Source organism: Myodes glareolus, chromosome 7, assembly GCF_982192425.1.
Source record: "Myodes glareolus chromosome 7, mMyoGla1.1, whole genome shotgun sequence".
Lineage (NCBI taxonomy): Eukaryota > Metazoa > Chordata > Mammalia > Rodentia > Cricetidae > Myodes > Myodes glareolus.
Genome location: NC_142032.1, coordinates 88,592,682 through 88,606,758, shown reverse-complemented (window position 1 = coordinate 88,606,758; position 14,077 = coordinate 88,592,682). Strand labels below are relative to the sequence as shown.

The 14,077-nt window shown below is 39.5% G+C and overlaps 1 protein-coding gene across 12 annotated transcripts in view; it reads right to left on the bottom strand.

Annotated features, from left to right (window-relative positions):
- Sox6 (SRY-box transcription factor 6) overlaps positions 1-14,077 on the bottom strand; it is a 546,519-nt gene that overhangs the window by 344,052 nt on the left and 188,390 nt on the right. For 3 of the 12 annotated variants that reach the window (XM_085692958.2, XM_085692960.2, XM_048460276.3), the window contains one exon: positions 11,990-12,086. The exons of 7 other annotated variants lie outside the window; for them this stretch is intronic. The gene's annotated coding sequence lies outside the window, so the exon portion shown is untranslated. Of the gene's footprint in view, positions 1-11,989; positions 12,087-12,124; positions 12,284-14,077 lie in introns of those variants that run through there. 2 more of the 12 variants (XM_048460271.3, XM_048460272.3) reach the window with 2 other exon arrangements.

Here is a 14,077-nt window from a genome sequence, read left to right as displayed (position 1 = left end):
AATGGCGACAACTGAATCCCCAGGAAGCCAGCTAGCCTACTGTAGGCAGCAGCTGAATATACTAGATCCTGTCTTAGACAATGCAGGAGTTATAGCGCTGATACCCAAGCTTGTCACTGACCAGCACACACATGCTACACTCACAGATGCGAACACATGCACAAACAATAGCATTTCTGATCAATACAGAACAGCAAAAACTAGAACACTAGTTGATCAACACACTAGCGACTGGGCCAAAGTTCAGGAATCAGTTCTGTGGATGGGTGTTTTCTGTCACTCACCCAGGGCTCTGCACATTTCAGATCCCAGGCTCTGCAGCCTTTTTTATGGCCATGGACTACAAGGATGTTGTCTTCTGAGAAAATGCCAGATGAACAAATGTCTCAGTTCTGAGGTAAAATGTTAGTCCTAGTATATATCATCTGTTTGGTGCCACGTTGACGCCTATTGATGATGTTCACGACTTTTTACGCCTCTATTTTATTGTTTGTTTTCAATAAAAACATGAGCAAAAAGCCCTCAGTCTAATGAATTCAGACATTTTCAGACACAGCCTTACTTCCTTTCCATGAGACCAGGAGCAGGGACATTTCTAGTTGCAGACATATGTGGCACAGACATGAGATCACACTCTGGGCTTAATAGGAGAACATAACAATCTACTCATTGTTTACACTTTAACCCACAGGGCAGCTGGGAATCACATCCAGCCATATGCAGTGCTGAACAAGTGGTCATGACTTCATTAAAACCAAGCCTTAATGCATACAGTTTGGACGGTGTGCTGAGGGGCAGGACTCTTGCCCTGGGCTGCTCTGGGTCCAGTCAAAGGGTCCAGGCAGTTGTTGCAAATGTCCTCTGGGATTAGATTGTTCTCTTTGCCAGGATTTCATCTGCCATCCTTCCCACTTCCCAGTTCACCCACGCAGTGTTTAATCAGCTGCTAGGACGGCCAGAGAGGTCTCTCCATGCTTACCTCCTGACATCCTGCAAAGGGAGCCAATTATAAAATGATCTACATACAATTGCACCAACCTACACATATAGAAGTGCTTTTTGTGTCATAAAGAATGAATTCAAGTAGAGAAAGAAATGAAAGGGATTTCTTACTTAATCTTTCCACGTCTATGACAGGTATAGGGAATATTATATCCAATTTACAGACAAGAGACTGATATTGAGAAAGAACACTGCAGGCAAATTGCAAGACGAAGATTTATATGTGGGTCTAAATTTGCTATTTTTATTATTCAATGGCTCAGAGAACAAATTACTTCATAAGCTGCAGCCTATCACGGTCCTTTCTACGTGGGGCTCAGCACAAATTGACCAGGGAAATGTGCTCCTCAAGATGGATCACTGTTTAACAGGGCAGGAGTTCCTTTGTACAAGAAGTTCTCTGCCTGGGTTTTGTTCCTATTGCTTTGGTGTTGGTATTTGTTTGTTTGCAATGCTCGAACTTAAACACAGGCAAGTGCTCTACTCTGAGCTACATCCACAGCCCTGTTTCTTACATTTTTTTTCATGCCTAACTCACTATCAAGATAAAAGACAACAAAAGTAAAAAAAAAAAAAAATTCAGTGTGAGAGACTAGAGCACCAAAACACTTCATCAAAGTGAATGAGCCTTATGAGCCTTCTCAGACCTTCTTAGAGCCTTGAGTAAGAATTAAACATTCAAGCAGGCCATGGTGTTACATGTCTAGAATCCCAGCATTTAGAGGACTGAGGCAGGAGGATTACCACAAATCAAGGCTACCTGCATTACATAGTGAGACTTTGTCTCAAAATCAATAAATGAATGAACAAACAAACAAATAAAAGTTCTTACTGGGAAGCCTAGCATCAGACAGCTGCTAGAGTAAATCAGCTTTCACAGTGAGTTTATCAGATGTGAGGGAAGGGAACTCTGGACTTGCGATCTGTTTCCTCAGGGATCGGCGTGCACTATGAGCCCTTCTGAGGCACAGTTTAAACCTAGGCATTCTGCTTGGGGTTTTGTTTTTTATTTTGTCTCTGAAACAGGAGTGAAATTTATTTCAACTTCATTTTTGTCAGAATTTTCACTTTCAGAATAATTACACCTCTAGGGCTCTACTGGACCCAACCTAGAACTAGGAAACAAAGCAAAGGAAAGTACCATGTTCTGAACATGTTCTCTTGTCCTGTGTCAGGCTCGTGGTTTTCAGGGACAGCGAGTCCTTCTTCTCAGTAACCTCGTGATGTCACTGGTGCCCAAGTTGTCAACAAAGTTCTAACATGGGACGCAGACACACTTCTGCCTTGAGGTTCCCAGGGAGGGGGGAGGTGACAAGCACCGTGTGCTTGCTCTCACAGAAGAACTCTAGATTTGACCATGTGTATATAAATACATAGCATACATACATGTGTGTCTATATATGTACAAATACATTTTGAGATATGTCTACAACAAAAGAAGAGAACAGAAGAGGAACTGTATGAATGGGTAAGGGGAGTAGAGAGGGAAGTGACTGACTATAAGCAAAGTACAATGATATACGTATCAGAATGTATCCCAGTGAAATCCAATATTATGTATGCTAAATTTAAAAATAACTGTAATTTCTCATGATGAGAAACAAGCTTCTGCTTATTCTTGTTCCTGTTACTTCACTCATTTGACTCCAGTCCACTAATGCTTCCTTTCTCTGTCTACACTTCTTGTTTTTATTTTGCCCCACGGAATTTCACTTCTAACTTAGAAGATATTACTTTACTTGCTGGGGTTGCCTTTCTGTTACTGCCTCCTTCTCCCTGTTAGAATGTAAGCTCCTGGGAGCTAGGTATTCTTTCATGTTCACAGATGGGCCATGCTGGACACCTCATATGTGTTCAGTGAACACCTGTGAAGAAGCCTTAACTTCCAAAGAATGAGTGGAGATATGCACAGGTGGAAATATTGTGTAGCACACATCATAAATTCATCTACACACGGTCTTAACTTCATTCTGAAGAGTGACGCTTTATTATAAACTCCAGTAGGGACCAGCATTACACCTCCTTTTCTACCAAAATCTCACATCTGCAATCTGACATGAGCGAGGCTCTCTAGCATTGCATTCGAAGCAGCCTGCCTGCTCTGACTCATTCTTATCATATTAGTTTTGTGGTCCCAGGCAAGTGACTTGACCTCTGTGCTTCATACTCTTTATCATAAAATCAACATAATAAAACATAGCTCATGGAAATTACATAAGAGATTAAACTATGCAACATACCTACAAATCTTCAGCACAGTATCCTGCCCATAGATAATCATGGGTCCCACCTATCATTATTATGAATTGTTAAATGACATGAAACTCAAATTCAATATTTTACACTACTTTAACTGGTTTATATTGCTTTCTTGATTGATAAATATTAAAAATGTATTAAAGATAAGAATCTCACCAGGAAGTGGTGGATACCTTTAACCCCAGCACTCAGGAGGCAGAGGCAGGTGGATCTCTGTGAGTTCAAGGCTAAACCTGGTCTATAAAGTGAGTTCCATAACAGCCAGAACTATTTCACAGCAAAAATTCTGTCTCAAAAAACAAACAAAATAAAAACTAAAAAGGATCTCTAGCATTTAATTAGATAGTTGATTGATCTATGATATTTGTGTGGTGTACAAGTGTGTATAAATGTGTACACCTGTTCTGTACAGGTGCATGAGGAGGCCAGAGGACGACCTCTACTGTGATTCCTCGGGCATTACTGGCCTTTACTGCATTATTGGCATTCTATTTATTTAGTGTGTGTGTTCAGATGCGTGTACTATGCCATAAATATGGTAGAGGAGCAAAAAGAACAGGAAAGTGGGGTCAGATGTCTGGTTTTTCAACTGAAGGACCAACAAGTCACAACCAGCAGCACTGTAAGGAAGAAAGCATCAGCAAAGACTTGAACTGATAGCTGAGTGTGAACTCTGTTGGAAAGATTACTTCTCCAAAAGTCACTGAAAGACAGGCCCAGTACAGAGAGACAGTGACTGACTCCATGGAAGCAGCAGTGAGTCCTGGTCACAGGGAGATGGGCACTGCACTCTCAAAGCAGTGTAAGTGCAGAGGACGGTGACAGGAGAGTTAGGTATTTCTCAGCTGCTCTGACATGGTGATTTCACAAGGACTGTTCATCTTAGATTAGTATTAAATAGGTTAATACCTGCCAAAAACCTAGACAGAGTAATCGATCTAACATTTCCTTACTCTGTGTATACTTTATTTGAGGCTATAAAAACTTACATTACTATTTAGCTACAACCCAAATAAACTGTCTTTATAAAAAAAAAACCTTACATTACTAATGTGAACAACGTTTGGAATTTTCAATGCTGATATACATGACAAACAGTTTCTTAAAATTCTTCACAAACATAGTTCAGAGTGTGGGGTGGCAGCAGGACAGTATGCAGAATGCTATTGGCAGCAATGTGCAGCGTGTGTGCCATCTGCAAGCACTGGTACACAAAAATACACTCTCACTAGGAAACATTAGCAATGACATAAAACATTTAAACTATATGACTAACACAGGCTCCGTATTCAGGAAGAGCTAGCAAGGACAAGTCATGATGCTCGCTTCCATATACAAAGCAATGGGTTTTAGACATAGGTCCACAACAGACAGCCTGCTCTCCCGCCCATGCCTTGTTCTTATCCCTGGGTCTGACTTCCTCCTCTGTGGTATTCTCTCACTCTCAGGAAAATTAAGAATCCACTGAGGTAACTTTTGTCATCTGTAAAGTTCTCTTCCTGCTAGGGAATAGTGAATCTTACAAGCAATTATGTGACTTTGCACCTTTAATTGATGAGTTTCTACCATTTCCAGAGGCACAATCCCATTCAGTAACTAACCAATTTTTACCTCAAGAGTTTGTGGTTGTGTGTTTGAAATGTTCTTAATTTTGCAATGCTAAATCGAATAGTATACAATGAATATAGAAAATAGACACATCCGTACGAGCAGAAGATGGTTCAGCATGTAAAGGTACTTTCTCCCAAGTCTGACAACATGGGTTCTATCCCTGAACCCACACAGAGAACTCCTATTCCTGCAAGTTGTTCTCTGACTACAAACACACACACACACACACACACACACATTTACTTTTCAATATATGTAACATTGTAGGTACTATAATATAATAATTGTGCTTGAAAGAAGGGGGAAGGGGAACAGGAAAAGGGAAAGAAGAAAAGAGAAAATGGAAAGAGTATAAGAAGAGGTAGAAGAAAAATGGAAGAGAAGAGGAGAAAGGGAAGGTAAATAAAAGAAAAGGAATAAAGAAGGGAAAGGAAAGAAAAAGAAGAGAGAGCAAAGAAAGGAGAGGGGAAGGCAGGGAAAGGGTGGAGGGAAAGAGAGAAATAGAGGGGAGGGGAGAGGTGAGTGGGGAAGAGAAGGGATAGCAGGAGCCAGAAAGAGAGGAAGGAGAGAGAAGGGGAAGGTACTTATCTTGAGGACTAATGTAAAAATCATGGTTTTGATCCACGTTTAACTCAACTTCTCAGCATCTATTCCCAAATCCTCTCACAACACTACACTGTGTCACACTGGCTTAAACCACAGAAAGACAGGCAGCTCTTTTCCCCTGGGCCCTTCAGGGGCCTCTCCATCCTTCAGTATCTTAAGGCTGCTATGCAAACATCTGAAACCTAACACTTAGAAATACTGAAATCCGACAAAAGTCTACCAAGAACATAGGAAACCTATTCATGAGAGACTCGACCTGACTTCTCATTCCTTAGCATCCTTACTTCTGACAGCAGGAACTCTGTCTCACACCGTCACTAATTCCCAGGTCTGCAGCTTTCCTTTCTAAAACTTTTTCAGTCTTTGTGGTTTGTCAGATAAAATTATGACAATGTATGTCAAACTAATGTGAAAAATTAACTTTGTAGCAATGCAATATATGGTACTTCAAATAACATATAGGATACATTTTTAAAAGAAAAATTTTAATTTAGTATTAATGTCCTTACATTTGTTTCATACCCAGCACTTTGTCTTATTTCTCAGCCTCTGCTTAAATGTGTCACAATGTGATTCAAATATTTTATATAGTTATAATGTGGGGACCAAGAGAAAAAGCAGCTCAGCAGCTAAGAGCACTGGCTGCTCCTGCAGAGGACCTGGGTTCAGGTCCCAGCACCCACAGGTTGGCTCACAGCAGCCTGTAGTTCCAGTCTCAAGGGATCTGACACCCTTTCCTGTCATCCACAGGCAATGCAGGACCATGATGCACATACACATATGCAGCCAAACATTTATATGCATTAAATAAAAATAAATCAATCTTATAAAATTCAGTTTTAAAGACAGCTGAGAAGGTATTTGTGAAATACAAAACAAACAAACCCTAATGTGGCAAAAGAATTATTCGGCCTCTAAATGCAAGAAAGAGCAGAATAAAATTGGGGGGGGGATAACAGAGAAGTGGGGAGAAAAAGAGAGGTGCCATCTGCACTGCAGTTTCTCTGATGACCCCTCTCCCCTCTTTCTCCATACTGCACTCTCTATTTTTGTAAGGACTGCTGCTTGCCACTTGTGTATCATTGGTTTAGAAAAGTAACAATCATGGTCAAACATACAGGATAGGTGTGACATGGTAACACACATCTACAGTATCCGAGAAGATGAGGCAGGAGGATCACAAGTTCAAGGCAGCCTATGCTACACTAATTTAAAAAAAATGATAGGATAAAAGACAGAGAAACATTAAGACTGACATGAAGTTTTAAGAGTTTGAAAACATATCTGGAACTTCAAACAGTTACTGTTATCTTTAGCTTTCAATGAGAAAATATCTCACAATTTATTTGAAAAAGGAATCTCAAATTTATATGAAAAAGAAACCTATTAGCAACCAACAACTCTCAAAAGCTCTTCAGACTTTGCTGGTTCACACCAATGAACACTCTGGCTTACTATGCACGTAGAATTTACACAAATTACCACACAGGGTAATGGTGCTCTGTTTTCATCAAAACTTATCTTATGAAAGTAGAAAGGACGCAATACAAGAGGGGAGAACGAACTCCAAAAGAAGGGGAAGGAGGTTTCAGAACAGATGTGTCATAAAGACAAAAGGCAGAAATATTTGGGGGAAAGAGACACATTGAGGGAGGAGAGAAACTCCATAAGCAAGCAACATTTGTTCTTATCACAAGTATCCACATAAGTGTAAAACAATTTAAGATAGGGGAAAAATTGCTCCTAGAAGACCTGATCCTAAAATAACAATTGTCGGGGATCTTTCTGGCTGTCCTTATCTGCTTAGGTGCATGTGACTCCGCCCGAGCTCACTGGCACCCGCTCCTCGGGTTCCGGCTTTCTCCGTCCGCGCGGCAAGTTTGACGTACTGTTTATCTCTCCACATTTAGACAATATTAGCACACTCGAAAAGTAAAACTATTTCTTTCCCACAAAACAACAATCCAAACTCATTAGAATGGCACGGCTGCTTATGAGAGACAGAGAAGAAGTTCGAAGCCCTAGGTTGGTAGAGCCTAAATCTGCACATACGTGAGCCACACCCACACCTAGGCTCCAGGTAGAAATCTAGAACTCATGCACTCAAGAGACCCTTCCCCACATCCTACAGGAGGGAACTAGATCTGAGATGTCTAAGAATGCATTTTAATCTAAATTAAAAGATTACCACCAGCTTGCTTTATAAACTTAATATAGTTCTAGTAAAACTGTGAATCTAAGCAGATTTTTTTAAGGGAACCACAAGAAATTTAACAAAATGGCCCAGATGTGGATGCAGGAATGTAGCCCAGTAGTTTAGTGACTTCTCAGTATGCATGAAGCTGAGATGGAGTCTCCAGTACTGGAAAACTATAATAATGTATAATCTCATTACTTAAAGTTTGTCCAAAGAAGCCCAGCAGTGGTGGCACACACCATTAACCCCAGCACTCAGGAGTCAGAGGCAGGTGGATGTCTGGGAGTTCATGGCCTGCCTGGTCTACAAGAGCTAGTTCCAGGACAGGCACAAAAACTACACAGAGAAACCCTGTCTCAAATAAAAATAAAAAAATAAAGTTTGTCAAAAGAATAAGCATAATAAACAAAACAAATTGAAAAGCAAATCCAAATGTCTCTAAGAACTTCACAGTAATTGTAACATTAAGAAAGGGCTTATGCTAGCTGTGGTGGCACATGCTTTTAATACCAGCACTCAGGACGGTAGCCTGGTCCACATAGTGAGTTTCAAGCCAAGTGAAGTACATTGGGAGAACTTGTCTCAAAATAGGAGCGGGAGAATTGTAGGAATAATACGGTTGGAAGTTAGTTCTAGCTTGGCATGGATGTATACACTACAGTCCAGATACTCGGAAGGATGCCTTGGAGACATCATTCCCTTAACCCAGGGATCCCAGTAATACAGAGAGTCTTGCCTCTAAAAGAAAGACATGAAAACAGAAAAGTCTGCACCCTCAAAGACAAAGGGCTAAGATTTTTAACATATAAATAAATATCTTTTTAAAAAATATCCAGTATCCATTTGAATAGCATTATATTTCTTTGTGTTCAGCTGTCTAAAATATTTAGTTACATATATGTACATATGTAGTCATTCATTTGATCCTTGCAGCAATCTGATAACAGGCAGTTATGAGCAAGAAATGTATTTTTAATAGACACGCAGACAGTCCAAAAAATGAAGAAGTATTCCATTTAACTATTAAATAAATGTAAATTATACTAAAAACTAGCTGTCATTTTCTACGTCACACTGATAGTGGTTAAAAACAATGGCAATGTGTTGGTAGAGATGAGATAAAGTGATTTCACATCCTAGGATTAAGAATGAACTGACTGAGCCTTTCTGGAGGGCTTTTTGACAATGTGTGTCAAACATCTTTAAAGATCAGCCACAGTGCATCTCTGAGAATTTAAGCTGGAGAAATAGCTGCAGATATGTGCAGAAATTGAACTCTAGAAGGGCTTAACAAGAGGTTGCTGGTGTTACTAGAGAAAACTAGAGGCAACCATAGCTATAGCTATCAGCCAGCCTGTGCAACGTCCATATTAGGACAGCAGGAAATCATGAAACGCAATCAAGTAGAGTTGGTGAGCAGGCTCAGCTGGGAAAGGCCCTTGCCACTGACCCCGAGGATGTGAGTTTAGTCCCAGAACTCACAGATAGAAGGAGGGAACCAATTCCCGTAGGTTGTCCTCTGTCCTCCACACACATACACACATGCACACACGCACACACACACACACACACATACACACAAATAAGATGATACTTTTCTCAAGGCATAATTTTATTTAATAAAAGGGAAATTATTATGTTAATGAACATGTAGCATCATAGAAATGATCGATTGCTTAAGCAAGAAAACCAAACATTTGCTACTATTTGATCCCATTATTATTTTAAAAGTAAATATATACACTATATGGATTATAGATAAATGTAAATTATTGATAAATTGATGATGAATAGACAGAGGATAGACAGATGGATTTGATAGGTGGACAAACAGGTAAGGCATTTTCCTAATGAAGACAGTTAGACTAGGACAAAGGAGGCAGGCTCTTTTCCTTGACTAGCTATGTCTTCTATGAACTTCTCAGATGCAGTACCTGTTACTTTTGTAAAGATGATGCAATCATTTTTAAAAGAAAATATTGGTGAAAAAGAGTATTTAGTAATATGAGGGGAAATGCTAATGAGATGCTGATGTCCAAAAAGTAGCTCTCACCTAGGGGACATATGTGCTGCTGCCAACATTTTGTTCCTTGGACATGGTTGTGGGCTTGTGGATACGTTCTTATTTACAAAAAATAAACTAGAAAATAGTGTAACTAAATAGAACCATGACTTGGCTGCTTATAGAATAGTCCAGTGCATTCCTGTGGATTTATGATAAAGCTATATGAAATTTATGAGGTAAATTTTGCAAGGAGAAGAAATAAAGCATGGTAACCATTAACATCTCTGGGTAGTTAAGATAAGATTTCAAAATTGTTTTCATTTTTACGATATTTTATAATGCCTTAAGAGTAACTACATATAATAATGTTTTTAATTTTTTCAAATTAAAGAAATTTACAGAATAGCATGTTTAATAGTATTTCATTTTCTTCTAGAAACAGAAACACTAGGGAAAAAATTGTCTAAAATATATTCTATTAAACACTTTGCGCCGTTTCTCAGCATCACCCAAGGAGTTCACTCATTTTTAGCTTTTTTTTTAATATTTTCCGATTTTCTCCAATAATCATGGGGTGTTTTAGTATAAAAAAATCAATGGAAAATATTGTATTTTATCCTTTTCTTCAAACCCATTTTATCAACTAACTTTTTTAAAAGTCCATAGTTATGTTTATTAACAAAAATCAAATAATATCCTTATTACCAAAATAATACTGACAAAATGACAACTCCTCTAAGCACAGCGAATCTCAGAAATGCATGGGTGTATTCTACTGGGGAACGAGCTCCACAGTAACATGTGTGTGCAAGTGTCACAGTGAAGCACACTAGCTTGTACGGTAATGAGAAACACAGAAAAGATAAGGAAACTTTCAAAAAATTGCATTTAAAGTGTGGCGCACCTGCTTACACATTAGACCACAACAAGCTGTGAGAGAGGCCTGAAGTCATTCAGGTCAAACCCCGTCACCCAAGTCAACTGCCGGCAGCAAGGCAGAAGGACGAGTAAGACTGCTTGGGGGAGAGGGGGCTGACAAAAGGTCCCTGGTACACGGAGACAAAAAGCAAACCAAAGACAAAGTAGTTACTTGGGAAGGAGGGCTTGCTTTTGAAAAGTCCTAGCCTGGTCCCTAAGCATGCCTTTCTTAACACGAGGTAGGTCCTCTGGGGCTTAGAGGCTGGACTTGAAACAGGGAGTTACCCATTACATGGTTCAGCTTTTAAATTACTGCACCAATTTGCACAAATACGAAACTTTTTATATGGCAAGGCTACTTTAGACCTTGGAGTGTCACTGAAAGTAATGTTAATTTAATCAGCCATACACGAAGATGTTCATGATGCCAAAAAAACACAAAAGACTTTTTGAAAGAAATGAAGAAAGAAAACAGTTTCCGCCCTGGGCCATCAGGACTTCTACAGGGAGCATAGGTTCAGCAATGGCAACTTTCTCCTACTTCAGAAAGCCTGTTTTTCTCTTCTGGCTGCCAGCCCTAAGCTTAACTAATCACCCTAAAACACTTCTCCACGTGGAGAAATTGATATGGCATCAACCAATTCTTTATCAACATCAACACTTTGTGACACTGACCAAATTAAAAGTGCTGTAATCTATAAATGGCCCAGCCTGTTCTGTTAAAACTTTGTCCCAGCTGGCCACTATGCTTCAAATTTTGTTCAGAAAGTATTTTCTTCACCACTGCCTCATTTTTACAGTCATATACTTTTCTTCCATTTCTAGAAAGTTTGCTTGCTCTTATAATTTCACATTATATTCATAAATACTCTTTGTGGAAACAAGTATCTTGCCGGGAGTTCACTTTTCTCCTAAGAGAGAAAGCATTCAAAACCCTTTTATTTTTCAGTTTAAATTTCCACTCCTCTGAATCCAATATCGCTGACTTTCCATCCCCTTAAAATTTCACTTTCTCTCCACCCCTCCCCCAGTCCAAACAGACGCCCACACAGGTGCACACAGGCACACTCACAGGCATATACACACTGTGTCATACTCCTGGAAATAAATGTTTAAACACCACCCAAAGGTGACAGCAAGATTGAATACTAGTTCATAGTGGGGGGGGGGTGTAGTTGGTTAAGGTCCGAAAACAGTACTATACATGTTCTTGAGAGTCTGAACTTTTCCTCTGAGTCAATGTTATTAGTCAAAAATGATAAATCATTATAATAATAAGCCACTCTCACAATTAATCGGTATAACAGAGAAGCAACAGACCCGAGAAACAAAAGTCTTTGTCTATCAAAATATTGGAATTTTACTCTGCTAATTGCAGGTGTCCTGGATACCTCAGGCTGCTCCTCTCCAAGCCACATCATCGAAACATGCAGACAGCATCTCTGTCAAACAGTCACATCAGCTCATTAACAGCAGCGTCCCAGGCACCTGCACATACAAGACAGTCTAAATGTTGAATCAAATACCTCTCTTTCAGGAATGAACTTCTTTCCTTCTTCCTCTGGTGGCCACGGTGTCCTCATTGGAAACCTCAATTGCTGTCATTATTTCTATTTGAAATTACTGTCTACCTCCCCACCCTTCCACGAAGGAAACATAGTTTTTATCTTTGTTTTGCACATGCACACCACAGAGGAGGGAGTAGTTCAGTGCTATTTGCCACTTTCTTCCAATAGTAAAGTAGCAGATGAACAAGGGATGCTGGTTCCATACTCAAGTTGGCTGCTGAACAGAACTACACGGTTACCCAGCTTGCCCAAAGGAAACTCGCACTTTCAAATAGCACAGGAAATGCTCTTTTCATGTGAGATATTATCCCCAGGGGAAGAGATGCCCTTATGACCCTTCACCTGTAACTTGGGTCCACTCTAGAGAAAACCTTGCAACTTTAGATTGTTCTGTGTCTAGATCCAAGAAATAGACCCAAAAAGCAATTACAGAGTTCGCTGTGCAGTCTATCCTTAACTTGAGGATAGACTTTAAGAAAAGAAAAACAGGAATAATGAGATATGTGTTAGTTATTTGTGAGATAAAACTGAAATACATTGATCAGTGAAGGCTCCTGCTTTTCAGAGACTGTTAACTGTTTTCACAAACATTGAGTTTTTAAAAATGGGTTTAAAATTCAAATTAGAAAAGAGGTTTAAAATTCAAATTAGAAAAGAGAAGAAAAAAGGAAAAAATAAAAAACAAAAAAACAGAAAAAAAGAAAATTCAAATTAGAACCGTAATAGCTAACATTTGTAACTCAATTAATATACAAGCTTTATGCTAATTACTTCTACATATATTAACTTCTTTGGTTCTAAAAAACAAATCATGTAGGAGTAGGTCCTATGAGCAGGTATATTGCTACCTTCCCTATTTTTCATTCATAAGAGAAACCAGATACATACATGAACTTGCCTAGGTATGCCATTCATAGTGAGCTAGGATTTGAACCTGGAAAGACAAACTTTAAAGACTACGCTCTGAAACCCTGTCTCATTTAGATGCATACAAAGAGGTTAACATCTGCATCCCTGAAAATCATGGTCGTTAGGATTATTGCCATGCTGTTAGAGGTTACCTGCTTCTTCCTAAATCATGAATCATATGCCCCGGTATAAGAAACATAGCAAAGGGTGTACTCAGGATTCTGTAAGTCCAAAAGAGCTTCCAGCCACAGGAGAAAATTGCCCCTCTTGACTGGGGGCTTTGAAGGTCCTTTCAACATGTTTGTCCTGAATACCAGGCATAATAGACACTTCCACAGTGTACCAGCAGTAATGCTGTAGGGATGGCGAGAATCAGAATGGATGCAGACCCACAGAGGTGCCCCAAGGTCCTGTGTTAGAGCTTCTTAAAGGAGAGTCCCCAGTGCAGAATCTACCTAATCTACTTAAATGGCACTGAGTTCATTATAACTACTCAAGAACCACACCTGGGTTCAAATTCTGCTCCTAACATTTACCAGTAATACAGTCAGGTTATTCAATTTTTCTGACTCTTTGGATTTTTATCTGTATGAATACAACTTGCTGGACTGTTTCAGAAATAAGGCCAATAGGCAGACAGATATGAGGTTCTGTCTGGCATATGCTGGGTGCTCAATTAGGTCTTCAGTATTCAAAGAGAAAAGAGTAACTGTTTAAGAACTGGAAAAATAGGGCTGCAGAGATGGCCGAGGAGTTAAGAGCACTTGCTGTTTTTCCAGAAGACCACAGTTCAGTTCTCAGTGTAATGTCAGGTGACCTCCAACTGTCCATAAAGCCAGCTCCGAGGACCAGGGAATCTGATGCCTCTGGCCTCTGAAGGTACCTGCATCCACATACACTTGTCCACATGCAAACATATACACATAATTAAGAATAATAAAAATAGATGTTCTTAAGTATTGAAAAATAAATGGTAAAATTCCTGTGCAAGCACCTATGTCA